This window comes from Eulemur rufifrons, chromosome 16 (genome assembly GCF_041146395.1).
Source record: "Eulemur rufifrons isolate Redbay chromosome 16, OSU_ERuf_1, whole genome shotgun sequence".
In the NCBI taxonomy this organism is placed as follows: domain Eukaryota; kingdom Metazoa; phylum Chordata; class Mammalia; order Primates; family Lemuridae; genus Eulemur; species Eulemur rufifrons.
This window is the reverse complement of record NC_090998.1, coordinates 86178272-86192420: the sequence shown is the minus strand read 5'-3', so window position 1 is coordinate 86192420 and position 14149 is coordinate 86178272. Positions and strand designations below refer to the sequence as shown.

General features: G+C 49.6%; 1 protein-coding gene across 2 annotated transcripts in view; it reads left to right on the top strand.

Moving 5' to 3' along the window:
- Positions 1–3643: 3643 nt before the first annotated feature.
- Positions 3644–14149, top strand: part of MYH9 (myosin heavy chain 9) — a 90891-nt gene continuing 80385 nt past the window's right edge. For both annotated transcript variants that reach the window (XM_069490172.1, XM_069490171.1), the window contains exon 1: positions 3644–3832. The gene's annotated coding sequence lies outside the window, so the exon portion shown is untranslated. The remainder of the gene's footprint in view (positions 3833–14149) is intronic.

The following is a 14149-nucleotide window of genomic DNA, read 5'->3' as shown; positions in this document are numbered from 1 at the left end:
GAGCTTGAGCCCAGGAGTTCAAGGCTGCAGTGAGTTAAGACTGCTCACTGCACTCCAGCCTGGGTGACTCTCAAAAAAAATTAAAAAATAAAAAGTGGGGGAGTGGATTAGAAGCCCAAGAAAGAGGACATGGACTGAGAAGGGAGGAGAAGAGAAGAGAGCTCAGAATTGCAGGCACTAGAGTGTAGTGGTGAGCACGTGGGCTGTGAAGACCAGCATACACCCGGTCTGAACTCTGGCTCCCCCACTTAGTAGATGTGTGAACTTGGCAAGTCACTTAACTTCTCTGAGCCTCAGTTTCCTCATCTGTAAAATGGGTATAAGATTTGCATCTAACCTCACAGTATCATAGTGAGGATTATATGAGATAATTCTTAAAGTACTTAGTACAGTGCTTTTCACATGGTAAAACATTCAATAAATGTAAGCCTCTGGTAGAGGTAATACCAAAAATATTTAACAACGGATATAACCCAGGTACCACCCAATGGGAAGGAGCTGATGCAGCTGAAGTTGTGCATTGCAGTTGAATGTGCACCCTGGACACAAGGCTGAGAAGTAATCAGCAGAGAACAAGGAAGGTGACTGGTCCCCCACAGAGTTTCTAGAAGTCTGTCGGGGGAGCCAGGGCTGGGCAGTGTTGATCAGTTTCAAATGCTCTTAGGAAGCCAAGACCTGTGAGGCATTCACCTTGCTGGCCTTGGAGGGAACAGTTTCCGGGAGAGGTAGGGGCAGAAGTGAGGTATCTGAGAGCCTGAATGAAGACGGTTCTCCATGAAATCTGGGGCTGCCAGGAAGGGAAGAGCAGATCAGAGCTGTGGCTGCAGTGTCAGAAAGTACTGGTTTGTTTCTGGCCAGGAATGGTGGCTCACGACTGTAATTGCGTTGGACTTCTAGCATAGATCTAAATAGATGAACTCACAGGTACACTGTTGAGTGAAAGACTTTAGACGCTGTATGATTCTGTTTATATGAAGTTCTAGAACAGGCAAAATCAATCTCTAGCAACAGAAGTCAGAAGGCAGGCTCTCTGGAGGGAATGACTGGGAGGTGGCCCAAAGGAGCCTTCTTGGATGCTGAATGTTCTGTATCTTGATCTGCTTGGTGGTTACACTGGGTCTACACATATGTAAAATTCATTGATTTGTACACTTAAGATTTGTGTACTCTAGTGACTATAAATTATACTTCAATAAAAAAAGGAAAATGATAAAATAAAATTGGAGCAAAATGTAAACAATTGAAGATTGCTAAAGGATATATGGGAGTCCTTTGCACTACTTTTGCAATTTCCTCTAAGTTTGTAATTACATAAAATTAAAAGTTACAAATAACATAAAGAAAGAAATAGCCCGGGCGAGGTGGCTCACGCCTGTAATCCTAGCACTCTGGAAGGCCGAGGCGGGCGGATTATTTGAGCTGAGGAGTTTGAAACCAGCCTGAGCAAGAGCGAGACCCTGTCTCTACTAAAATAGAAAGAAATTATATGGACAGCTAAAAATATACATAGAAAAATTAGCTGGGCATGGTGGCGCATGCCTGTAGTCCCAGCTACTTGGGAGGCTGAGGTAGGAGGATCGCTTGAGCCCAAAAGTTTGAGGTTGCTATGAGCTACGCTGATGCCACGGCACTCTAACCTGGGGCAACAGAGTGAGACTCTGTCTCAAAAAAAATAAATAAATAAATAAAAAACAAATAACATAAAGAAAGAAATAAAATTCAGATCATACTGTACATGTGGCTTTGTAGTCCTGCTAATTATTTGTCTCTTCCACATCTTGGCAGCTCCTCTGCCTACAAATTATATATATATATATATATATATATATTTTTTTTTTTTTTTTTGAGACAGGGTCTTGCTCTGTTGTCCAGGCCAGAGGGTAGTGGGGTCACATAGCTCACTACAATCTTGAACTCCTGGGCTCAAGGGATACTCTTGCTTCAGCCTCCCAAGTACCTGGGACTATAGGGGTGTGCCATCATGTCTTGCTAATTTTTTAAAATTTTTTGTAGGGACAGAGTCTTGCCATGTTGCTTAAGCTGGTCTTGAACTCCTGGCCTTAAGTGATCCCCCTGCCTCGGCCTCCCAAAGTGCTAGGATTACAAGTGTGAGCCACTGCACCTGGCCCCGGTTATTTTTTAGGATAAATTCTCAGAATTGATAGATTTACTTTCCTACTTGTATCTAGAAACCTGTCCAATATTGGAAGTTTTTATTCTTTTTTATTTTTATTTTCTTAATTTGATAGGTAAAAATGGCACTACATGTTTTGTTTGCATTTCTGAAGACTAATTTTTTCATAGTAATTGGCCATTTATATTTCTTCTTTTAAAATCACCTGTTCCTGTTTTTGCCCATTTTTATTTTGGAGTATTTGGGGTTTTTCTTATCAACTGGGAAGAGATGTTTATATATTGTTGCTAGTAATTTTTTGTTACAGAGTTGCAAACCCTTTTTCCTAGCTTTCCTTTGCCTTTTTTTCTGAAGTTCACTTGGAAGAATAGTTTAGTCACGATAGCAGGGACAGTCCAACAGGAAAGAGTACTGACGGACAAATTTGCTCTCATCGATATAAAATCTATTACAAAGCTGCTGTTAGTTATTAAAGCCTTGTGGAATGGGCAGAGGTACATGCAGAAAGATCAATGGACACAACTCAGAAACAGATTTAAGTATACATACATATATACATAAGAGCTCAATAGGTGATGAAAGTGCTTCCTGAAATCAGTGGAAAAAATAGTGTTTGGACAAGTGGCTATTACAAAAATCATGTTATATTTCTTCCTCACTGCAAAACGAAAATAAATTCCAGGTGGATTAAAAGATAAATGTAAAATATTTTTAAAAATGAAAAAAATTTATCCTCTTGTAGTAGACAGTATCCAAAAAAAAAAAAAAGGGAGGGGGTGCGATTTGTATCAAGTATCTGAAAGAATGTATGCGAGTTAAAGACGTGGAGGTAAAGACAGGCTTGGAAGCGCACTCCAGGCAGAGGGAACCGCGAGAGCAAAGGTATAGAGGCTGAAAGACAGCAGCGTGTAGACTCCAAAGAGACAGGGTCAAGAATCGAACTCGGCACGCACACAACAGAATCCAGAGCCGAGTCCATGCCCGCCCCCACAGGCCATCACAATGATGTAAAATAGCTCTTTTCCCTTATATGGTACTTAGTATCTGTTCTTCTGGTAGGATACAGAAAACATTCGCGGGGCGGGGTGTCAGAGCCCGGGACCTGCCCAGCCTGCTCCCGCCGGGCCTCGCCCCGGTCCAGGCAATGTCCCAAAACCTGGGCCCAGAGCCTCAGCACCCTGACCGGCCGCCTTCCGATTGGACTCACCCCGTGTCAATCTTTGTCCTAGAACCTGGCTGTCCGTTGGACCCGCCCTAGGGGGCGGGGCTCCCGCCGAGGAAGCGCGGGGGAAGGTGGAGCGGACGGTGACGGTGGGGGCGGATGGGTAGGCCGTAGGGGCTCCGCCCACACCCTTCCTACAGGCCAACATGGCTGTCCATCAAGACCAGGCGAGGGCTGCAGTGGGTGAGGCAGGGCGGGGGCGGGGTCGTCTCTGCAGGCTCCGCCCCGAAGCCGGCGCCCCGCTTGGAATGGGCCGGGACTGCGAGGGCGGGGCGGGAAGGCGGCGAGGAGCCGAGCTGGGTGCGGTGAGGCGCGCAGATCACCGCGGTTCCTGGGCAGGGCACGGAAGGCTGAGCGAGGCTGACCTGCTGCAGCTCCCGCCTCGCGCGCTCGCCCCACCCCGCCGCCGCCCGAGCGCTCGAGAAAGTCCTTTTGGGAGAAGCAGAGCCTGTTCCCCGGGGCAGATCCAGGTTCAGGTGAGCAAGCCCCACCGGCGGGTCCGGCCCCGGGCTGGCGGGCGACGACGAGACGCGCGGCGTCGGGGCCAAGCGGGCCGACGTGTGGTTCTCGGCCTCGGCGTGGCCGGCGACCTGCGCAGGCGGGCGCGAGCGCGGGCGGCCGGGCCCGAGCGCCGCATCCTCCCCGGAGGGCCGGGACCCCTGCGCAGGGAGCGGGGAGCAAGGCCGCCGTCCGGCCCCCTCCCCCGCCGGCGCAGTCCCGGGACGGGGCACCGGGAGCCGACCTCCCCCTCCGCTGGGGACACGCGCCCCGCCCTCGCCTCGCCCGGGCCCGAGTTGGGCAAACTTTTTAACCCTTTCTGGGGAACTGCCGGCTCGTGGGCCAGCCGAACCAGGGGCGGGGGGTTAGATGGGGAGCTCGGGCAACCGCTTCTTTGAAAGTTTCCAGGCGTTTTGGAAACGGAGGTAACGGGCAGGCGGGGACCGCTTGGCAGCTGTCAGGGCGTCCTGAGTCAGTCGGACAGTCCTGCGGCAGACCTTGCACCCGGCTGGTTTCCGCCCTGCTGCCACTTCCTCGTTCTCCCGGCTGCCGCCGTCGGCCGCGGAGGGGCCCGGGAGAGGTGCGGGTGGGTGCGTGGGGACGGGGACCAGGCGGGGACGGGTCCGTGGGGCAGGAAAGACCTTCCCCCAACCCCCGCTCCAGCCCTCACCCCTGACTTGTTACTAGGGAGGAAGTCCCGGAATGCCGGCTGCCGTCGGGCCGCCCGGGCGTGCACCTGATTCCACCGCGCCAGGGGCCGCCCCGCCCGGGCGGGGCGCGGGGGGGAGCTGGCCCAGCCGCTAGGACCAGGCCTGGGCTATTGCATCTTAACTGTTTGAGCCAGATCAAACAGGGGTTTTCTATGCATCCCCACTTCCCTGTTCAGGGGTCCTCACTCTGGTCCTGTCCTGGGGCCACGCCCAGGGCAGGACCCCAGCTCCCCCATCCTTCCAGCGGAGTCCTGCTGTTTCGAACTGAGACCGAGTACCCTCTGGGACTAGCTTGCTGGCTGTCCTGAAGAGGGGGCAGGGTGAGTGCCAGGGCTGCTGCCTTGGCACTCACCCAGCCCCCACCCAGCCGGTGTGGGGAGAAGGTTCCTAGGGAAGTTCCAGGTTTTGGAGACAGGCAGCTCTCTCTCTCCACTGGGCAATTGAGAGGCCAACCACTTCTCGGTTCACTGCGCCCTTTTCTGGGTTTAACAGGATTTCAAAGTAACTGTTGAGTAACTGTTGAAGGGGAAGAGAACCTTAGCTCCTTCTCCATACAGTGCAACACTGTGGCCATTTCTGACTCCACTGTCTGGGCCCCACCTGATAACCTCACCTGAGGGTTTAGTATTCCCTTTTTGGTAAGGAGGGAGGCTGCCTTAAGGCCTGTTTAGATGATCATTCAATTAATATTAGTCAGTTCATATACAAGGCTGCTATGGATGGGGGCAGGGCACACAGATGTGTAATTGAGCAAATATTTAACTGGCTTCTCTGTGCCAGGGACTCTGCCAGGTGGTGGGGGGTGTGAGGTTGAGTAAGACCTGGCCCCTGCCCACGGGCACTGAGGGGAGAGCTGAGACAAATCTGTAGATGACTCTTACTGTGAGGCAGAGATGACAGGGACCCCAGAAAGGCACTGTGAGTCATGGGGGTTGGGAGAGGGGAGCCCCAGCCTCTGCCCTTCGGGAGTTTACAGTCCTCAAGGGTAAATAGTGGCAGAGTGACTGCAATACAAAGGCGGCCTGTGATGTGTGTCCCAAGCATGCCATAGACAAAGGACTTGAGGAATTTCAAGGCTGAGAGGGGCCACTTCTGTCTGGGGCAAGGGGGAAGCTGCCACAAGGAAGGACCATGTTGCAGGTTTGGCAAACTGAGGCAATCATGCGGTGTTGGAAAGTGAGGGGTCATTTAGTAGATAATTGGGGGGTAATTAAAAACGTTAAGAGATTTCTCAGTGTAATTTGAGAGCCAGTGTGCTCCTAGATGACTGTGGGGTGACACCAAAGAGCTTCACTCTCCACCCTCAGCAAGTCCTGGCGGCGCAGGTGGGCAGATCCAGGTGCTGGTAGAGCCGGCGTTGGCAGCTCCGCGTGGAGCCCTCTCCAGCCTGTGGGAGAAGGGCAACCTGAGAGGCGCATTTTGTGGGACCGGTTGTCTGAAGGGCCCTGGGGGTAGAGGGTAGAGGGTAGAGGAGAGAGAGAGGGTCGGGGCCCTGGCTTTCTTGTTTTTATTTTTAAACTTTTTAACCTAAAAGGTTAGAGATGGGACAACTTCTCTCTTGTAGATGAAGAATGCATGTTAATCACAGCCTGTCTCTTGCCTACTCTTGCTCCAGAAAAAACAAAACAAGGATCTGTTAGCTCTTTAAAGAAGGAAAGCACACTCAAAAAATGCAGCATTGTTGTGTGGCCTGGTAGGGTATTGCTAGAAACCAGGCAGGCTGTGCTTTCTTCACTTCCTCTTCTAGCTAATCCTTCAATAAAGTACTTAAGACAGCCCTTACCAGCTTGACATCTTTATTTCAAAAGGAGAGGAGGGGTGGGCTGTTGTTTTCCTCTAAGCCTGGCCCTACCCTTCTCTTGGAAGGAGAGAAAGAGAAACCCAAAGCAAAGAAAAAAAAATCCATGCCTTGACAGCTTCCTCCCAAGCATCATGTTCCAGAAATATTTAGAATAACAAAATCTGTGTGTCGTCTTAATTAAACAAACGTCCTAATTTACTGAGCATAAAACAGCATCTCTGCCCGCTGGGGCAGGAAGTGCATTTTCCCTTTGTGCAGCCCCAGAGAGTCGCTGCCTCTCAGCCTTAACCCTTGGTGCGCTGAGCCCCTGAGCACAAGTCCTCTGATGTCAACAGAATGGAGCCCCGGCTGCTCTCTGGGCAGCGGTGCTCCTGTAGCTTACAGAATCCCATTCTTAGAGCTGGGAAGAGTGGGGTCATGGAAGGAACATGAGCTTTAGAGATAGGCAGAGTCAAATCCTGACCTTGCCACTTACTAGCTTTGTGACGTTAGGCAAGTCTTGTAACCATCCTCCCTGAGCCTCAATTTCCTCATCTGTGATGTGGGAGCATACCTACCCTGCAGGGTTAGATGTGAGAACTAAAAGAAATAGGTGTGTATGGTGGCTGTATATGTTTAAAAAAAAAAAAGAAAAAAAAAATATATATATATATAAATAATCAGTCTTAACTCTCTGGGTTATCAGGTGAAGAATCCAGGGATACAGGTGGGGGGTAGATTATTTTCCTGGCTCCTAGCTCAGTGTTCTTTCTGCCTCTAAAAAGGTTGCATGTACCATTTGTGCACTGTGAACCGCAAGTAGTAAAGACACAAGTGGTTATGAGGCCCATCTGCTGATGCTTTTGGGTGCACTTGGTGATGTGGAGCTGAGTGACCTCTTCCCAGGGCCCTGGCCTGGCTGGAAGGTGTGCAGACTGACTGTGGTTTTAGTTCTAAAACATGGTTTCCCGTGATCTAGGAGATAGTCGAGGGGAGATAAAAAGAGTACTGAACTTGTGTGACCGGAGTGCTGGTTTCCAGCTCTGGCTCTGGTCAAGGGGAGGTTTGATTTTGCTAGAAAGTGCCATATAGCACTACAATGACATCGTACCAGTTTATGTGCCCAGCAGTTATGCACAGGAGTGCCTGGGAAACTGAAAAATTCAGTAATTTTAATTTTTCCAAAATGCCCCTACTCCTTAGGCACTCTTGTGCCTTATTGATGGGAGTATATATTGCACAGCTTTCTTTTTAGAAGGTAGTTTGACAATATCTGTCAAGGCATATTCCTTCTGACTGCATTCTAGAAATTTATCTCATAGATAAACTCAAATGTGCAAAAGTTAAGTGTCTGAGAATATTCATTATAGCATTGTCATAGATAATGACAGGAAACAAGCTATCCATTAAAAAGGTCAAATAAATCATAGGACAGCTGTTCAGTGGAAGTCCTCGGAGCCCTTAAAAAAATGAGGCCAATCTATATGTACTGATTGGGCATGCTCTTTGAGATATGTGGTAAGTGGGAAAAAACTGGACGCAAAGTAGTGTAAAACACGTGTAAGAGGTAAAACATGGTGTGCCACCTCTGCTTCTCTGTGCCTGCAATATTTCTGGAAAGATACTGAGACAGTAGTAATAGTGGTTGTCTCATAAGGGCCCAGGTGGCAGGAGTTGGGGGTGTTATTTTTCACTAAATACCCTTTTAAATGTGTTGTCCTTAAATGGTCAAAAATTTAGATCTTTCTTATTTTTCTTAACTATAAAAATAAGGGGCCGGCTGGCCAGACTTACAGGTCTCAACTTTAAAGTGCATTTTTTCAGATTCCAGATTTCATATTGAATGCCTACGGTGTGCAGGGAAGGAGGGCAGGGTCTTCCAAATGGACTGACTTGCCCTTTGTGTTTGGAACTCTTTGGGTCCTGTCTTCTCCTTCATGTCACATTATCACTAGAGCAACCCTTTAAACAAATGTCTCCTCTGATCTACTTCCTCATATTCTGGGAAATGGTAGATGATTGCCTTTTCTTTGCTGCGTGTGTGTCTGCAGAGTATTTTGGGATACCCTTTTGCCAGGTTCCCCACAGTTTGCCTGGCTCCAGACCATAAGCCATCCTGTCCTGGGGAGCCTACCCCGGCCTGAAGGCTAACCCAGACCTTGACACTCCTGGCCCTCATCGCACAGACTAGTGTCTCTCATTCTGTCCCCAGTTGTCCCCCAGACATCTGGCTTATGGTTTTTATATATTAACAACAATAGAAAAGCCCATATTCTTGAGAAAATATGGTCAGAGGGACATTTTGAATTGGGGAGCCCTGACCCCTTGTCAAGGAAGACCCCTTGGCCGTGGCTGGTGTGGGTGCTGGAGAAGCTGGCTGTTCAGTGGGCTCTTTTCCCCAGCGAAGTCTTTGCAAGACCCTGTCAGGGTCCTGAGTGGGCCCGAGTCCCTGCAAAGCAGCCTCGGGGACTCCTGGGGGAATGACCTGAGTCACACATGAGTCCACACAATGAGCCTGGCTCTAAAATGGGGTTGCCACCACACAGGGGTGGGCGGGGATGTGTACCTGCCCCCCACCTCCCCACCCCTTGTGCTTAGACGGCACCAAATACTTGGGAGGCACAAGCGGAGCTGCTCACTTGGGTCTGATGCATGTCTCTTTAAAAAGTAACCGAGGCAAGCTTCTCTTGGAATTACTCAGGTCCCCATTCTGACCATGAGTTTCTCAAGCCTGAGATGATTCAGTGCCTGGGCAGGTGGAGAGAAGGCCCTTAGCTGGCCCTTGGCGGGGGTCCAGGCCAGTCGGGGGTACCATCAGCAGCTGTCTGCATCTCTAGCCCAGGAACCTCCTGCTGTGGTTGGAGGGAGCCTTGGGTGGGGGGACCTTCTGGAAGGGTGTGGCTTCCTGCCTGTGCAGGTTGGGCTGAGGCCTGTGGAGAGGTTGAGGGTAGCTGATCTCCCCCACCCTCCAGTCACTCGCTTGGTGCCCTTCAGAAGACCTGAGGGTCCTGTGGCACTTCCCAGAGGAAAAGGGGGCATCTCAGGGGGTGTTTCTTGTTCCCTGGGCCAGCATGATGTCTCTCCGTACAATTTTTAACGTATTGAGGGAGCTATATGCTAATCTCTTTGTTTTAGAAGTTGTCACTGACCAAAAGGACATTTACATTTTGGTAACTTAAGCCTTAGGTTTTCTTTTTTTTTTCATTTTAACTGTAATTCTAAATGATGCCCTGCGTAAAAGAAAAATCAGCAACAGTGATAGAAACCTCCCCACTGAATTTACTTAGAATTATAGAATGTCTGAGCTGGAAGGGATCTCGGAGATAATTGAAAAATATATGTATTTTTTCCATTAGAGAAAGAGCGATTTGCTCAAGCTCGTTCTGTGAGTCGGGAGAAAACCTTGGCCCTGCTTCCACTCCCCCCCAGGGCCTTTCTCTGTGAATCAGGAGGCCTCATGTGAAAGTGTTTTTTAAACGGTCACCATCCCTTTCTTCACCTTTATGTGCTGTTTAGCCAAGCAACACACATTTAGCTCCTTTAATCTTTCCTCAAGAGTCTATTTTTCTACTCTCTTAATCTTTTTCTTTTTTAGGGGGACACTAGGGTTACGGAATGGGGTGGGAAGTATTTGCGTTTCTCTGAACTCCTTCCAGTTGGACAGGGCCACTTGGGCTGAAAGTTCACACGGCTCAAAAAATCAATATTTCACATGGGGTGGTGCCAGGCAGCGGGTGGGCCATTCAGAGAGCTGCAGTGTCTCTCCACTGTCCCTTAGCTGGTCCTGATTTCTAGTAACTTCAGGTCTTCTAATGTCTCGGGCAATCAAGTTGTTGTATTTTCAATACAAAACCTGTGGCAGAAGGAACAAACCAAGGTTTTGAGAACGGTCAGAGCTGGGTTCAGACTACTGCCTATTTTCCTGCCGCTGGCCTTGGTTTCCCCATCTGCACCATGGAGATGCCTGCTTTCTTCGGGTAGTAAAACTATGCGAAATGGTGCAGTTGTCGTCTTCCTGCCCTTCTTCTTCCTCTTCATATTATCATCAACATCATCTGTCCTCAGATGGTAGGAAATATGTGTTCAAGTTTTAAAGGTTTTATATTTATCCAAGAAGCCTGTCCCTTGACAGCAAGGTACGATGACTAAGGTGACTGAGGAACCTGCTGGAACATGCTCAGCATTGATGCTGAGAGGTTTCTGGGGCCTGCAACTTTTGCATCCCTTTTTTTTTTTTTTTTCCTAATTCTACTCGTTATGCTAATCTGAGCTGGCTTAAGTGTTTTTTTTTTAAAAAAGCAGTAGAGGCACCTTTATTTAGAGTTGTCTATGTTCAGAAGCCGCTGCATTTCCTGTGTTTTACATTAAGTCACTGGGCTGGAGAAGGCAGCTTCCTGTCTGATAAACATAAAGAACGAGGCATTTGGAACAGTTGGGTGACTTAATCTAACTGGGCCGGAATCGGGGAGAAGATTTTAGAACTCACTGGACTGCAAGGACACGGGGTCAGAGGCGGGGTCTTTTTTCCTCTCTCTCCCCAGGCTGTAGCCTGGTGGCTGTCACCGTCAGGGCCCCTGGTCTTGGTTGCAAGAGTGGAGTTCAGGTCTAAGCTTTTGAATGCCAGTTAGTGATCTCTCCATTTTATAAAACACTGATGTCTGAGAATCTTTAGGGTGAGAAAGGTGGCGGCGGGGAGGCACTTTAAAGTTTTTACATATTTTTTTCATATCTAAGAGCCAACTATTGGGTATAAGGGAATTTGCCCCCCAGTTTCTTTGCCAAGGCAATCAGTCAACAGAGACTCCTTAAATTCCTGCTCCGTGGCCTACACCGTGTGGTGCTCAGTGTGAAGCTCAGTGGGCTTCAACTGCGATGGAAGGCTGAGAGCCTGTCCCTGTCACCAAGGAGCCTTACCCTCTACTAGGGAGCTGGGAGGCTGAGAGGGAGACTTGAGATGAGGCAGGCCCGTGCTACCCTGAGTGACTGGAGACTTGTGAGCACCTTGAGGTAGGTGCCTGGAGGCTAGGATGGCCCGGGAGGCGGCGGCAGACATGCAGGTGGGCCAGGAAGGAAGGAAGAGCCGCCGCCTGGAATCAGGATGTCTGGGTCTGTCTGGGTCGAGTCCCAGCTCTTCTACTACTACTAATAGTTAAATTTTATTGAGCACTTGTATGTACCAGACACGGTGCTAGCGTTTTTACATGGATTATGTCATTTAATTCTTCCCTTGCTTCCTCAAGTTAGGAAATTATCCCCATTTTGCAGATGAGGATACTGTGCAGGGATTCAAACTTGGGTGCTGTGACTCCAGACCCGTGTGTGGCCTTGTAGATGCTCTTCACTCCTGGGTGTGCGTGTCCTCGCTTGGCAGTGAGGGGTTGCACTGGTCCCTGAGGCCTCCTGTCTCGCCAGTGGCTGAGAGTTCGTTCAGTGAGCAGAGCACTGGGCCTCAGCATAGTGGGCCTCACACCCCACACCCCGGTTGGCTGCTCAGAGCTCCGTTGCCATTTTGATACTGTTGCCTTGGCTCCTGACTTCACCTTTAACCCCAACCGGCCATTTTTCAGATGAGTGTGGTTGGTTCTAAGCAAGGGCAGGTGACAAGACCTTGGCTACTGGTGTGAATTCAGGCCCTGGGAGTGACTTGCCTGCTGTGCCCGCCTGTTGTTGGCTGCACCCTGAGCAGCGTCCACCGGGGCACCAGCTAGCAGAGGGCCTAGCTCTCGACTAGTGGGCTTTTCTGGACATTAGCCCACTCGAAACTGTTGCGTTTCTTCCTTCCTTCATCTGTCCACCCATCAAACCCTTAGTCATTCAGTGGTGACTCTTCAGAACTTACTCTAGGTGTAAGGCACGGGGCTAGGTGCTGGAGATATGGCGGTGAAGGAAACGTGGGCCCTTGTTTCCAGGAGCTGATGGTCCCATCAGATACAGATTCTGGGAGCCCAGAGGAGGCAGCCTCTGAGCTGATTGCAAGGTAGCGACATGGCACGGCAAGTCCAGGGAGCAGGGCTGGGACCTTGTTCAGTTGCTCAGACTCTGGCGGAGCTTTGTTCAGGGGTGATTCAGGTTGGCCAAGGCCCTGTGAGTCACCTGGGGCTGGGAAAAGGTTTCTTCTCCTTAGGGGCTCCCAGCCTCAGCACTTGCATAGGCCAAAGTGGCCTATTAAGGCTTGCATCCTTGCGCCATTTCCTTGGAAATGTGGGAGTGCAGGATTCCATTCCCAGGTCGTTAACCTCTGGATGGATGCTGGGAATTCTGCCTGTGCCCTCTGGTTGTGTGGTCAGCACATTATTCCCAGCCAAAGGAGTTGGGATGAGATTTTTCATGGAACATTGAGAGAGACATAATTCTTACTGGAATCAGTTTCTTTTTTAAAGTAAAAAAAATAAGGGGTGGTGGTGTTTATAGCATAAGCATTTATAACAACAAAGCTGGCAAAAAGCAAATCTGCCCCTCACCCCATCCACTGTTTGAATTTTTCTGGGTTTCCTGTCCAAATACACACATATTTTATAAAATTGTAAGCAGAACACATACTGTCATGTAATCTGACTTATTCACCTAGTACTATAAAATGAAGTTTCTGTGTTGCAACAGCTTCCACAATTAATATTTTAATGGCCATGTTATGGTCCACTTAGGGGAAGAACCATTGTTTACATTGCCAGAAAATTCTGTGGGTTTCATTGACTCCTTTGGAAAATTCATTCAGCAAATACATCCTGAACATCTATTCTATTTTTTCTTTTTATTTTGTTTTTATTTTTAGAGACAGGGTGTTGCTCTGTCGCTCAGGCTGGTCTCAAACTCCTGGGCTCAAGCAGTCTTCCCACCTCGGCCTCCCAAAGAGCTGGTACAGGCATGAGCCGCCACCCCCAGCCGAACATCTATTTTAGATCTAGGCCAGAAGTGGCCAGGTGGTCAGGATGCATGTGAATGAGATGTCCCAGGCCCTGCCCTTGAGGGGCTCTCAGTCTAGACCCAAGAACATGGTCACTTCCCTCTGGTGTGGCCGTGACAGGGCCGAGGAGACGAGGGCAGTTCCCATGCCCCGTTCCAACTGGTGGAAAACAGGTAAAACCATTTTGTCATTAGTGGTGAGAAAGCTTAGAACATGGAGCTGTGGGATCTTTCTGGACTCTTTGGAAAAAGCTCTTCAATCTACCCTCCACCCCCCAATATGTATGGCAGTTATAAGGCTTGTTCCAGAAAACCACTGGGAGGAGGTGAGGGAGCAGAAACTTCTCCTAAGGACCTTGCCAACAGGGAGGCTCGGGGAATAGCGCCCAGCTCTACAGAGAGAGACCGTACTGACGGTGACAGTGGGTAGGAGGAAGCTGAGGGTGGGGGCAGGAGGATGGGAGTGAGGTGGGTAGTCTTCAAAATGTCCAAATGCCACTTGCAGGCGACTTCTGCTCTCCAGTGGCCTACCCCAGGGTGCTGGGAGAATTGTAGCAACAAGTTGCAACAGTTTAGTTTTGTTGTAAAGAGGAAGTTTCAGAATCCTAGTGGCTGCCTTTGATCAGATGGATGTTTGTAGTGAGGGAGTCTTTGGGGCTGGGCTGGGCAGGGCCTCAGGGGATTAGATGGGTGGCTAAGGGGCTGGGGACTGGGCTGCAAGAGCTGTCTTTGCTCTAGTGTTTTCTGTCATTGCAGAGGAATGGCTTCCTTGCCAGGTGTAGTGGCCTTCCTCTTTCTAGCCCGCTGTCACCCCTGTTCCCCCAGCCCAGCTCCCCAATCAAGTCAGTCTGACTTGACTTCTGCTGTCTTCTTAGAGAGCAGGGGGAGAAGTTGCTTGTTGT